The sequence below is a fragment of the Muntiacus reevesi genome, chromosome 15 (assembly GCF_963930625.1).
Source record: "Muntiacus reevesi chromosome 15, mMunRee1.1, whole genome shotgun sequence".
NCBI classification, from domain to species: Eukaryota; Metazoa; Chordata; class Mammalia; order Artiodactyla; family Cervidae; genus Muntiacus; species Muntiacus reevesi.
In genome coordinates, this window is record NC_089263.1 from 27,522,276 (window position 1) to 27,533,852 (window position 11,577).

Here is an 11,577-nt window from a genome sequence, read left to right on the forward strand (position 1 = left end):
CTCCTTGTGCCAGGAGATTTAGTGAGGCTGACTGGCAAGCCCCTCAGGAAAGCCTATGGAGTTCAGCGCTGACACTGCATTTGGTGCCACTGTTTAAGCCATTCCATTGTATGTAAAGGTTCATTCATTTACTCTAATGTGTACTTTCCAAAGCTTTTATGAGGTGGTCTCTTGAGCTTTCCTATTCTTCCAGGGGTTGGTGCAAAATAGTTTGGAATAGATCCAAAAATCAGTAAGTGGAAGAAATTCCATAGTTGTCATTTTTTTACAGTCTTTTATTTTAAATTGGAGGTTGATTACTTTATGATACTGCAACGGTTTCTGCCATACATCAACATGAATCCTCCATAGGTATACATATGTCCCCTCCCTCTTAAAAACCTCCCTCCCCATCCCATCCCTCTAGGTGTCACAGATTGGGTTCCCTGTGTCATACGGCAGATTCCCACTGGCTATCTATTTTACGTATGTACAATGCTACTCTCTCAATTCTTTCCACTCTCTCCTTCCCTAAATGTGTCCACAAATCTGTTCTCTATGTCTGCGTCTGCACTGCTGCCCTACAAATAGGTTCATCAGTACCATCTCTCTAGATTCCTGCTGCTGCTGTTGCTAAGTTGCTTCAGTTGGTGCGACCCCATAGATGGCAAACACTGGAGTGGGTTGCCATTTCCTTCTCCAATGCATGAAAGTGAAAAGTGAAAGTGAGGTCACTCAGTCATGTCCGACTCTTAGTGACCCCATGGACTGCACACCGCCAGGTCTCCCTGTCCATCACCAACTCACAGAGCCTACCCAAACTCATGTCCATTGAGTCGGTGATGCCATCCAACCATCTCATCCTCTGTCATCCCCTTCTCCTGCCCTCAATCTTAACTAGCATCAGAGTCTTCAAATGAGTCAGCCCTCTGAATCAGGTGGCCAAAATGTTGGAGTTTCAGCTTCAACATCAGTCCCTCCAATGAACACCCAGGACTGATCTCCTTTAGGATGGACTGGTTGGATCTCCTTGAAGTCCAAGTGACTCTCAAGAGTCTTCTCCAACACCACAGTTCAAAAGCATAGATTCTTCGGCACTCAGCCTTCTTTATAGTCCAACTCTCACATCCATACAAGACTACTGAAAAAACACCATAGCCTTGACTAGACGAACCTTTGTTGGCAAAGTAATGTCTCTGCTTTTTAACATGCTGTCTAGGTGAGTCATAACTTTCCTTCCAAGGAGTAAGTGTCTTTCAATTTCATGGCAGTAATCACCATCTGCAGTGATTTTGGAGCCCAGAAAAATAAAGTCAGCCACTGTTTCCACTGTTTCCCCATCTGTTTGCCATGAAGTGATGGGACCAGATGCCATGATCTTAGTTTTCTGAATGTTGAGCTTTAAGCCAGTTTTTTCACTCTCCTCTTTCATTAAGAGGCCTTTTAGTTCTTCTTCGCTTTCTGCCATAAGGGTTTGGTGGTGTTGAATTTTGCTAGCTTTTGCTTTTCTGTAAAGCTTTTGATTTTTCCTTTGAATCTGAATGAGATCCTGGCTGGAAAAAGCAATCTTGGTTGTAGGTTTTCCCCTTTCATCACTTTAAGTATGTTCTGCCATTCCCTTCTAGTCTGTAGAGTTTCTGTTGAAAGATCAAATGGTAGCCTTTTGGGCTTGTATTCCCTTGTATGTTATTTGTTGCTTTTCCCTTGCTGCTTTTAATATTTTTCTTTGTATTTAATTTTTCTTAGTTTGATATGTGTCTTGGCATGTTTTTCATTGGGTTTATCCTATATGGGACTCCTGGGCTTTGTGGACTTGGGTGGCTATTTCCCTTCCCATTTTAGGGAAGTTTTCAACTATAATCTCCTCAAATATTTTCTCATGGCCTTTCCTTTTGTCCTTCTCTTCTGGGACCCTTATGACTTGAATGTTGTTATGTTTAATGTTGTCCTATAGGTCTCTGAGAGTGTCCTCATTATTTTTTATTCTTTTATGTTTATTGTGCTCTGTTTCAGTTATTTCCACCATTCTGTCTTGCAGCTCACTTATGCATTCTTTTGCCTCAGTTACTCTACTGTTGGTTTCCTCCGGTGAATTTTTTTGCTTAATTTACTTATGTTTAGTTGAAAGATAATTGCTTTACAATATTGTGTTGTTTCTGCCATACATCAACATGAATCAGCCATAGGTAAACATAAGAACCCTTCTGCTTAAAAACCTCCCTCCCACCCCTCATCTCATCCCACTCCTCCAGGTTGTCATAGAGCCCTGGTTTGCATTTCCTGAGTCATACAGCAAATTCCCACTGGCTGTCTGTTTTACATATAATAGTGTATATGTTTCCACACTGCTCTCTCCACTCATCCCACCCTTTCCTTTCCCATGCCCCCGTGTCCTTCAGTCTGTTCTGTGTGTCTTTGTCTCCATTGCTGACCTGCAGATAGATTCTTCAGTATCATCTTTCTAGATTCCCTATGTATGCGTTAATACAGAGTATTTATTTTTCTCTTTCTTACTTACTTTACTCAGTATAATAGGCTCTAGGTTTATCCACTTCATTAGCACTGACACAAATGCATTCCTTTTTATGGCTGAGTAATATTCCATTGTATACATATATCACAACTTCTTTATCCATTCCTCTGTTGATGGACGTTTAGGTTGCTTCCATGTCCGAGATGTTGTAAATAGTCCTGCAATGAACACTTGGGTACATGTGTCTTTTTCAACCATGGTTTCTTCAGTGTATTTTTTATTTCAGTTATTGCATTATTGATTGCTTATTCTTTAATTCTTCAAACTCCTTGTTAAACATTTCTTGTATCTTCTCTATCCATGCCTCCATTTTCTTTCCAAGATTTTGGATCATCTTTACTTTCATTCCTCTGAATTCTTTTTCTGGGAGATTACCTATTTCCTATTCATTTGGGTTGGAAAAGGGTTCTTTATTTCTCAGTGCTTCCATTTGTTAGTTTCCAATTGAAAGCAGAAAAGAGACAAATATAATCACTGATCATTGATGAGAGTCTTTTCCAAACTCACTTTATTTGAAATTTCTGGTACCATCACCACTAGGATCATCCTCACCATTAAGATTAAAAAATCTCTTTCAGATAAATTTTCCCAAGAACATGTCATGGTATTATCTCCTAGTTCATGTGTTCACAAACATCTTTTGCATTGAAAAGAGAAAGTACCAGGATAATCAATATTGCATTCATTATGCAAATAAAATTTTTATAGAAATAAGGTTGTATGGAGATGAAATTAAGTGTGACAGTTCAGGAGGAGTTTTACAGGAAAAGAAGATTAACATGTTAGGTCTTCAGTGGCTATCTTCACTGATGTGTATAATGTTGGACAAAATGAAATCCCTATGTGCCCAAGCTCAGTGAAGAATGTTTACTGAGCCGTAGAAATTTGAGTAGGGCATGTCTCTAGAATTTATGACAGCCCATTTTCTTTTCTCAGTGTGAGGATGACAGGGTCCCTTCTTGTCTAAATTGGAAATCATGATAATTGTTCTTTTTGATTCTTTTATAATTTACTTTTTGTATACTTGTTAAGAAACTTGTATAGAAAAATGTGTTCAGTTGCTCAGTCCTCTTTTAAAGTAAGTTGATATTATTCTTCAGGCCAGAGTAGACTATGACATTGTATTTTTTTCAGATATTTATATGTATGAGAAAAGGGATCATTTTATATAGAGGGAGACCAGATCAAACTTAATTTACTGGATTCTTCAACAGAGGTTAGGATGTACAATCTTTTACTGCCCAAAAGTTCTATTTTCAAGCTTGATTTCCTTTTGAATGATTTTTTGCAATGATAATACAGAAAAGTTCATTTTGTGTATTCACTTTTTTTCTTCTTTTACTCAAAGGAAACAGATGTCTAACAAAAGTGAGTTAAAAGCTGAGCTACAGTGCAAAAAATAGCACTTAGCACAGCAAAGGGGACATTGGAAACAGAAGGAAGAGGAGAGGAAAAAGGATGATGAGGAGTGGAAAATGAAGGAAAGGGAGTGGAGAAAGGAGGAAGAGGAATCGAAAAAGAAGAAAGAGGAGTGGAGAAAGGTAAAAGAGGAGAGAAGAAAGAGGAGAGAGAAATGAAAGACATAAGTACCGGGTGCTGCGGTGTTGTGGGGGAAAGGAAAACCACTCGATTCTGAGAGGCTGGTCAAATGGATAAAAAGGAGCCTGTAAAAGAATGCCTTTATGATACCTGAATAAAATGAGTGATGTCTAACATACTCAAGAGTAGTAAGGCCATTGCCATCTGCTGTGTACTGGTCAGGTACCACATAAATGGTAGATAGCCTTTGGTCTAGAGGTCCCCAACCCCAGGTTTACCCCAACCCCAGACTTGAACAGAACTCTGAAAATGGTCTGTGATATCTCTCCATTTCAGGGTCTCAGATCACTATGCTTGACTTGGGAATAGCAGTGTGCAGTCATGAGGTTTAAAGAAGTTAGTCTTATAAAACACTCAACAATACCTGGGATATAGTTGCTCCTTAATAAGTGTAAAGAATCTGCCTGCAGTGTGGGAGACATAGGCTCAATCCCTAGGTCAGGAAGATCCCCTGGAGGAGGAAATGGCAACCCACTCCAGTATTCTTGCCTGAGGAATCCCAGGGACAGGCCAGCCTGGCCGGCTACAGTCCATGGTGTTGAAAAGAGTCAGACATGACTGAAGCGATTAACACTAGTAAGTGTTAGTGTCGTGGGAAGGTTTTAGAAAAACGACTGGCCAGAACATTTTAGGAGGAAAACAGAAAATGATGCAGTGGACTACCATTATTTCCTGAGTGTATATTTGTCAGATTAAATAAGAAGCCTGGTCTGCTGAAGGGAGAGCTCTATATCTCTCCCTTAGTGAGAGTGGGGCTAGTATAGCAGACCCTGCCATAGGAGACATGACATCTAGAAGAAATGTTAGTGGTCTTCCTTTGAGGCCCCTCTTCATGCCAGCGAGGCAGTAGAGACCCAGAGTGGAAGTGGAGCTTTTCTGCCCGTGAGACCTGAAATCCAGGACTCTGCTTTTTTTTTTTTTTCCTCATCTTTAGACAATTTAATAAGCACACTATATAATGAAAAAGTCATTCTTTCTAAATCTTCTCTCAGTTGCTTTCACTATTTCTAAAGAAATTAAAAGTATTCTTTTTCTGTTCTAAAATAGTTAAAAAATTTTTATTGACATATGGTTGTTTTATAATGTTGTGCCAATCTCTGCTGTACAAAGTGACTAGTTATGCACATATAGACATTCTTTTGTATATTCTTTTTCATTATGGTTTATCACAGGGTTTACATTATAGTTCCCTGTGCTGTACCTTAGGACCTTGTTGTTTATCCATTCTGAATGTAGTCATTTGCATTTAGCAACCACAAGCTCCCAGTCCATCCCTCTCCCTCCCCTGTTCCTCCTAGCAATCACAGTCTGTTCTCTTATGAGTCTATTTCTGCTTTGTAAATAGGTTCATTTGTGCACTATTTTAGATTCCACATTCAGTGATACCATGTTATTTGTCTTTCTGACTTATTTAGTATGATAATCTCTAAGACCCTACATATTGGTGCAAATGGAATTCTTTCATTTTTTTTAATGATGGAGTAATATTCCATTGTATATATATATCACATTTTCTTTATCCATTCATTTGTTGATGGTCATTTAGGTTGTTTCCATGTCTTGGCTACTGTTAATAGTGCTGCTGTGACCATAGGGGTTCATGTATTTTTCTGGATTATAGTTTTATCTTGGGTGTATTCCCAGGATTAGGATTGCTGGATCATATAGTAATTCTACTTTAGTTTTCTGAGCAAACTCCATACTGTTTTCCATGGCAGCTGCATCAGCTTACATTCCCACTAGCAGTGTGTCGGAGTGGAATCCAGGACTCTTGATTCCCAGTTCAGTGCCTTTCTGTCATATCATGTTTTTTTCCCTACCATCTCAATCCAAAAATAGTTTATTTTTTAGTTCTGCAATTTGTTGTGGCAGCGTAGAAATAGCCTACATCTTGTACAAAAACCAGATGCCACATGAGTAGTTTTCTAAGGACAGTTTGTATAGTGTGATATGCTATGTGTATAAACATCAGACCTGCTTCCCTCCTCAAGAGTTTTTCTTTAAAGAATAAAAGAATGTAATTTGAAGACTTACAAGCTAAGTGCTGTTTCCACTATAAGGCTGAGAGACCAAGGTAAAAAGATGTTTTCTAACAAATTATTTTTCAGTAAAGTAAAACATAATTGCATTGCCCTCTATCCTCTGGCATTCTCTTGGTACATTACTCTTTGACTGATGCCATAGTTTATTTGCCCATGACAGTGAGCATAATGCTTTTCTTTGGAGATATTTGCTGTTGTCCATGCCATTTCCTTCTCCAGGAGATCTAACTGACCCATGGATCGAGTCCAAATCTCCTGCATTGCAGGGAGATTCTTTATCATCTGAGCCACCTGTGCCTTTCTGCATAGGACATACATGATAGAAAGTTACAGAAAGTTATAGATAATATGCCTTAAGTTTATTCAAAAGGAAACGACTAGACAGATCTTTTTCTGTTCCCTGTATATGAGCTTCGTTAGAACTTCTCATGTTCATTACCACTAGCACCTACTATCCTTGAAAGGATGAAGAAAGGTCAGATTTTTGTTGTTGTTGCTGGAATATAGAAATGGTTTTGTCATGAGCACTGGGTTGCTGGTAGTTTACATGATGCCTTGTCAAGGTGGTGTTGTAAAGGAGCTTTCTGAAGCGGGTGTAGCTGGTGGGAATGTCCCAAAGGGTATATAATTCTTAGATTCAACAGCTATAGAATAACAATTTCCAAAGGCAGAACATTTATTCACTGAATACATTTCTTAATTGAGCATTGACTTCTAGATGTGAGGATCTAAGGGTAAACAAAGTAAATATGTATCTGGTCTCAGTGAAGCTGACAGTCCAGGTGTGGCTTAACTCTTCACTGTTGCATGCTAACTCTTCACATGCTGTTCTGTATTGGCTTCCTTGGGGTTGTGTTTTTTTTTTTTTTTCCTTTTGTATTCAGAGGTGACAGTGGTGATTCTCTTTTCTGTCATTCCCCTGCCCCCTTTTCCTTCAGTCCTTCTTTCAACTTTATGATAGGTGAATGTTGATATAGATCCTTCTTATTTTAGTTTTGTCTTTGCCTCTGTTGTATGCATAAACTTTGGAACTTTGTTAGTTTAAGTGTTACATTTGGGAAAGTGAACATTCATATATTCCAAGATTAAACTGCCATTTCAGAATTCTCATGGGTTACATGAGAGAGCCTACTTCTTCTATCTTATTGATCCCCATAAAGGGAGTTTCTCCTCTGATGACAGATAGACTTAAATACCTGAGCGTATTCTAAGCCTGTGCTGAATAGTAACAGAGCCCAACACTATGTGCAAAGGTGTGTTTTGCTTGTGGTCAGGGTATAGGTATACTATCTGAGAGTCAAAGTTGCGTCAACTCTTTCTGCTTTAGAGGCCACCATGGAAATTATGCTTCACTGCTTTACAACATACTTTGCACTCCTGAAAGAGATAATGTGTCTGTTAGAGAGTCCAGTTTGCTCCTGGGGAGGAAGGTGTGTCTAGTAAGTGGATAATTGGCTTTTGACCAGGACACCCTCACTCCTGGAAACTCACAAAGCCTTGTTGTAAGGTGGCTGCATGTCAAATAGGATGTTACGTGTTTCAGATGTGGGGCAAATGCATTAAGTCATAATTTGTTATGAAAAAGAAAAGAAACCTGAGTATTTAATTCCGCTCCCCTCCCCCACCCCGGAATTCCACTAGTAACCTTCTTTAACCTGTATTTTGACTTGTTTCTATCCTATAAAAAGACAAACCGAGCATAGGATGTTACTGTCAGAGGCTTACACATATGTGCTTTTAAGGCAGTGTGTTCTTAGTGGAAAAGAATGTCTCTCTTCAAGATGACATTTTGTTTTATATTTTTCTACATGCGTAATTTTCTCATTTGAATTAATATGTATAATGTAAGCCTAAGAAAATTAGAATTAAGTAACGTTACTTACATAAGTATTGTTCACATGCCTTAATAAACATAATTTGGATTTGGTATAATCCCAAATGTGAGCCATCAATATTATAAACACACCCTCATCACGAACTAGTAATATGTCTTCCCAGAACGGACATGGGATCTAAAAAATACCAGGCAGAATTTTTGTTTAAAATCCACATCCCAGTTAGAAAATTTTTATCTTGACTGTTTCTTCTGAAACTCAGTGAGGAAAACTCTGGTATCGGTGGTAGAGGCAGGAAAAAGCCTTCAACCCAAAGAAAAGTACTGGATTAGTAATTACTAAATGGAGCAGTTATAATGTTTTTCATCCTTTCTACCCATGATTATATCTCTTTAGGACTTTTGCCTGGTCTCTGCTGCCATGCATTTATCATTTTCAGTTTCATCCAGGAGAAGCATACATTTAACTCTGTTATGCACTTTTCTCTCTGGCATCTACTTTTGTAGGCTGATACACAGCAGAAGAACCAGTTTAGGATGACTCTGACCTGGATTATAAACGCTGAGAGACAGAGGCCCTGCTTCAAAGTATGGCAGTCTGTGTGGAGCCACCTCTAGGTACTTCAGAATGCTTTGTGTTACTGTTTTCTCAGATTTGATTTGCGTGTGATGTACCATGGGCTTCCCTGATAGCCCAGCTAGTAAAGAATCTGCCTGCAATTCAGGAGACACCGGTTTGATTCCTGGGTTGGGAAGATCTGCTGGAGAAGAGGTGGGCTACCGTCTCCAGTATTCTTGGGCTTCCCTTGTGGCTCAGTTGGTAAAGAATCCACCTGCAGTGTTGGAGACCTGGGTTCGATCCCTAGGTTGGGAAGATGCCCTGGAGAAGGGAAAGGCTACCCACTCCAGTATTCTGGCCTGGAGAATTCCATGGACTGTACAGTCCATGAGGTCACAAAGAGTGATTGTACCATGCCCAGTGTTTACTATTCTTTTTTTTTTTAATTGTCAAACCGAAGGTCAAGTTTAAATTTAATGACTTTGATATTAACTATACACATTCTAGTAAATGCTAAGACTTAAAATCTTCCAGTTCAGTTGTGACTCCAGACAGGATCCAGAGAGGAGTTCTAAAAATCTCTTCTCTGGGTTTTATGGAGACTTTCTTTACCCTCCTGTGTTAGACTCTTAAGGCACTGCGTCAGCCTTAAAAGGGCACTGGAAAGGGCGTGTTTACTATTCTTTTACATCTCTTTTTGTTTTTATATTTTAAGAAATACTTTGGCTTATGGTTCAGGTATATTTACTTTTGAATTTGAGGGGCCAGATGGAGATAGGAGGACAGATTGTAGAGTTGCTGGCAATTTGCTGCTTATTGGCTGTTGCCCTGATCAGCCTTCTCTATTGTGTTACTATTACAGTATCTTGTTAAATGAGTTGATGTTGTTGTTCAGTTGCCAAGTCTGGTTCGACTCTTTGCGACCCCATGAACTGCAGCACACCAGGCTTCCCTGTCCTTCACCATCTCCCCGAGTTTGCCCAAGTTCACGTCCATTGCATTGGTGATACCATCCAGCCATCTCATTTTCTGATTCTCTCTTCTCCTTCTGCCCTCAGTCTTTTCCAGCATCAGGGACTTTTCCAATGAATTGGCTATTCACATCAGATGATGTAAATAAATGAGTTATCCCATGGTAAATTCAAGAAATTTTGAAGAAAAAAAATGTTGTTTTTCATTTCCATTGCTGAATCCCAACCTCTCTCTGCCAGTGTAAACCCTGTGAATCTGGTTATGAATTTTATAACCACCACAGGCACAGAGTGATGAAAAATAGAATGTTCAGTGGGAAATTTGAAGGAAAACTTAAAATGCTGAAAGATTAGCAGCCAATTAACATGTTTAAATTTCATTGTACATGGCTGATTCATGTCAATGTATGGCAAAAACCACTATAATATTGTAAAGTAATTAGCCTCTAATAAAAATAAATGAAAAAAAAATTATTGTAGAAGAAATTCCCCAGCCTTGATACCTATTAAAATTTCTAAACCTCAAAATAAATAAATAAATAAATAAATAAATAAATAAATAAATAAGTTTCTTTGACTCTGATGTATATCTTGGCTTCATTGGCATTTTTACTACAGCATCCTTCTTCCAACTCATTATCTATCTCCTTATTTTATCCAGAGTTTGGATATTGAGCTATTTGTTTTATTTATATTGAAGGTAACTTGTTCATAATATGTTTCTTGTGTCACTTAGCCATATATCACTCATGGATAGGCTATTTTATTTTTCTTTATCCATTTGCTTCCCATACATTTGAGAATAATCCTAGTATGTCTGTAAAACTACATGATATCCAATATAGTAAAACAAAAGCTTTAAAAGTAATACGTACAAATAAAAACAGTATCGGATTTTCTTTTATAAATGGTTCATCTTTTAATTCCATCATTTGCTTTTATATTAAAATAAATTTTCATTTATTTCCATAATTACTTAAATTAACGATAAAAATTATCCCATCTACAATAAAATGGTGTTTATATCAATATAAGTAAAAAGCTATACATAGTAATCATATAAATTATTTCTGAATATCATTCAATACATACACACAGAACTAAAACACCATGAAAAAGCATTTTAAACCTCAGTTTGTAGTAGGTAAAATCATATGTATAACAATGGTATCATAAACAATGAAATGTTGATTGTTTCATTAGCTTCTTTGTGGTATGGAAGAGGTAAGCTGTGGGATATTAGAGTGGTGGAGCTGCTTTGAGGAGCTGACAAGTCTTTTTATTACTTAGTTGACAAGTGATATGTATTAGACACTGTTCAATTATCTTTTTGCCTCAAAATAGCCTTTGAAGTTCTGTTGCAGTGTGAACACTGGTTAAACACAACAGTAGAATATCTTCTCTCCTAACCTGCATAAAGCCAGCAATTAAACCTCAAGAGCAAAACAGATGAAATATCCCTAAACCATGACCAAATTCTGAACTACCCCTGCATCTCTGCCAAAGAGCCTGGCAGACCCCATTTTCAATTTTTATCCATCTCTCTGACCTACCTTCTGACTTACTGCAGAGGGTAATCAGTGGATTAATTGTAGAACCACATAAAAGTCTTGAGAGATCTGCCATTGTATTAAAGGATTTGGACAGAATAGTTAAACCCTTTACCTTATGAAATAAAGGAAATTGCACATGATTGAAACCAAATGGGAATCTGCACTGTGTACTGAGGTTTCTTTCTGCCCACATGTATTCTTTGGCATGTGTGATATTGAAAACCCGTTTTCCTCTGGCCTGGAGCCGCCTTAGCTGTTGGGTGCAGCATCTATCTGAAGGACATTGACTTGTATTTGAAGGATAGAGAAAAAACTATATTTGCATTTTCTTTAGTGTTTTCCTTTTCTTATGCTTGCTGTCAGATTTCCAGCCTGTGCTGACCTTGATCTGTGAGCTTGTTTCTCCTGTCTGCAGAATGGCTGTTCATCTAGGTGCACACGACAGTGCTTTCTAGAACTGCCAGATGTGAAGGAACACAATTCCCAAGCACAGTAAACAGTATAAGG

General features: G+C 38.2%; 1 non-coding gene across 1 annotated transcript; it reads right to left on the bottom strand.

Moving 5' to 3' along the window:
* Positions 1–9,083: 9,083 nt before the first annotated feature.
* LOC136147703 (small nucleolar RNA SNORA26) lies at positions 9,084–9,206 on the bottom strand. Its single transcript, XR_010659356.1, has one exon. It is a non-coding gene; the product is annotated as a small nucleolar RNA SNORA26 (small nucleolar RNA).
* Between the last annotated feature and the right edge of the window lie 2,371 nt (positions 9,207–11,577).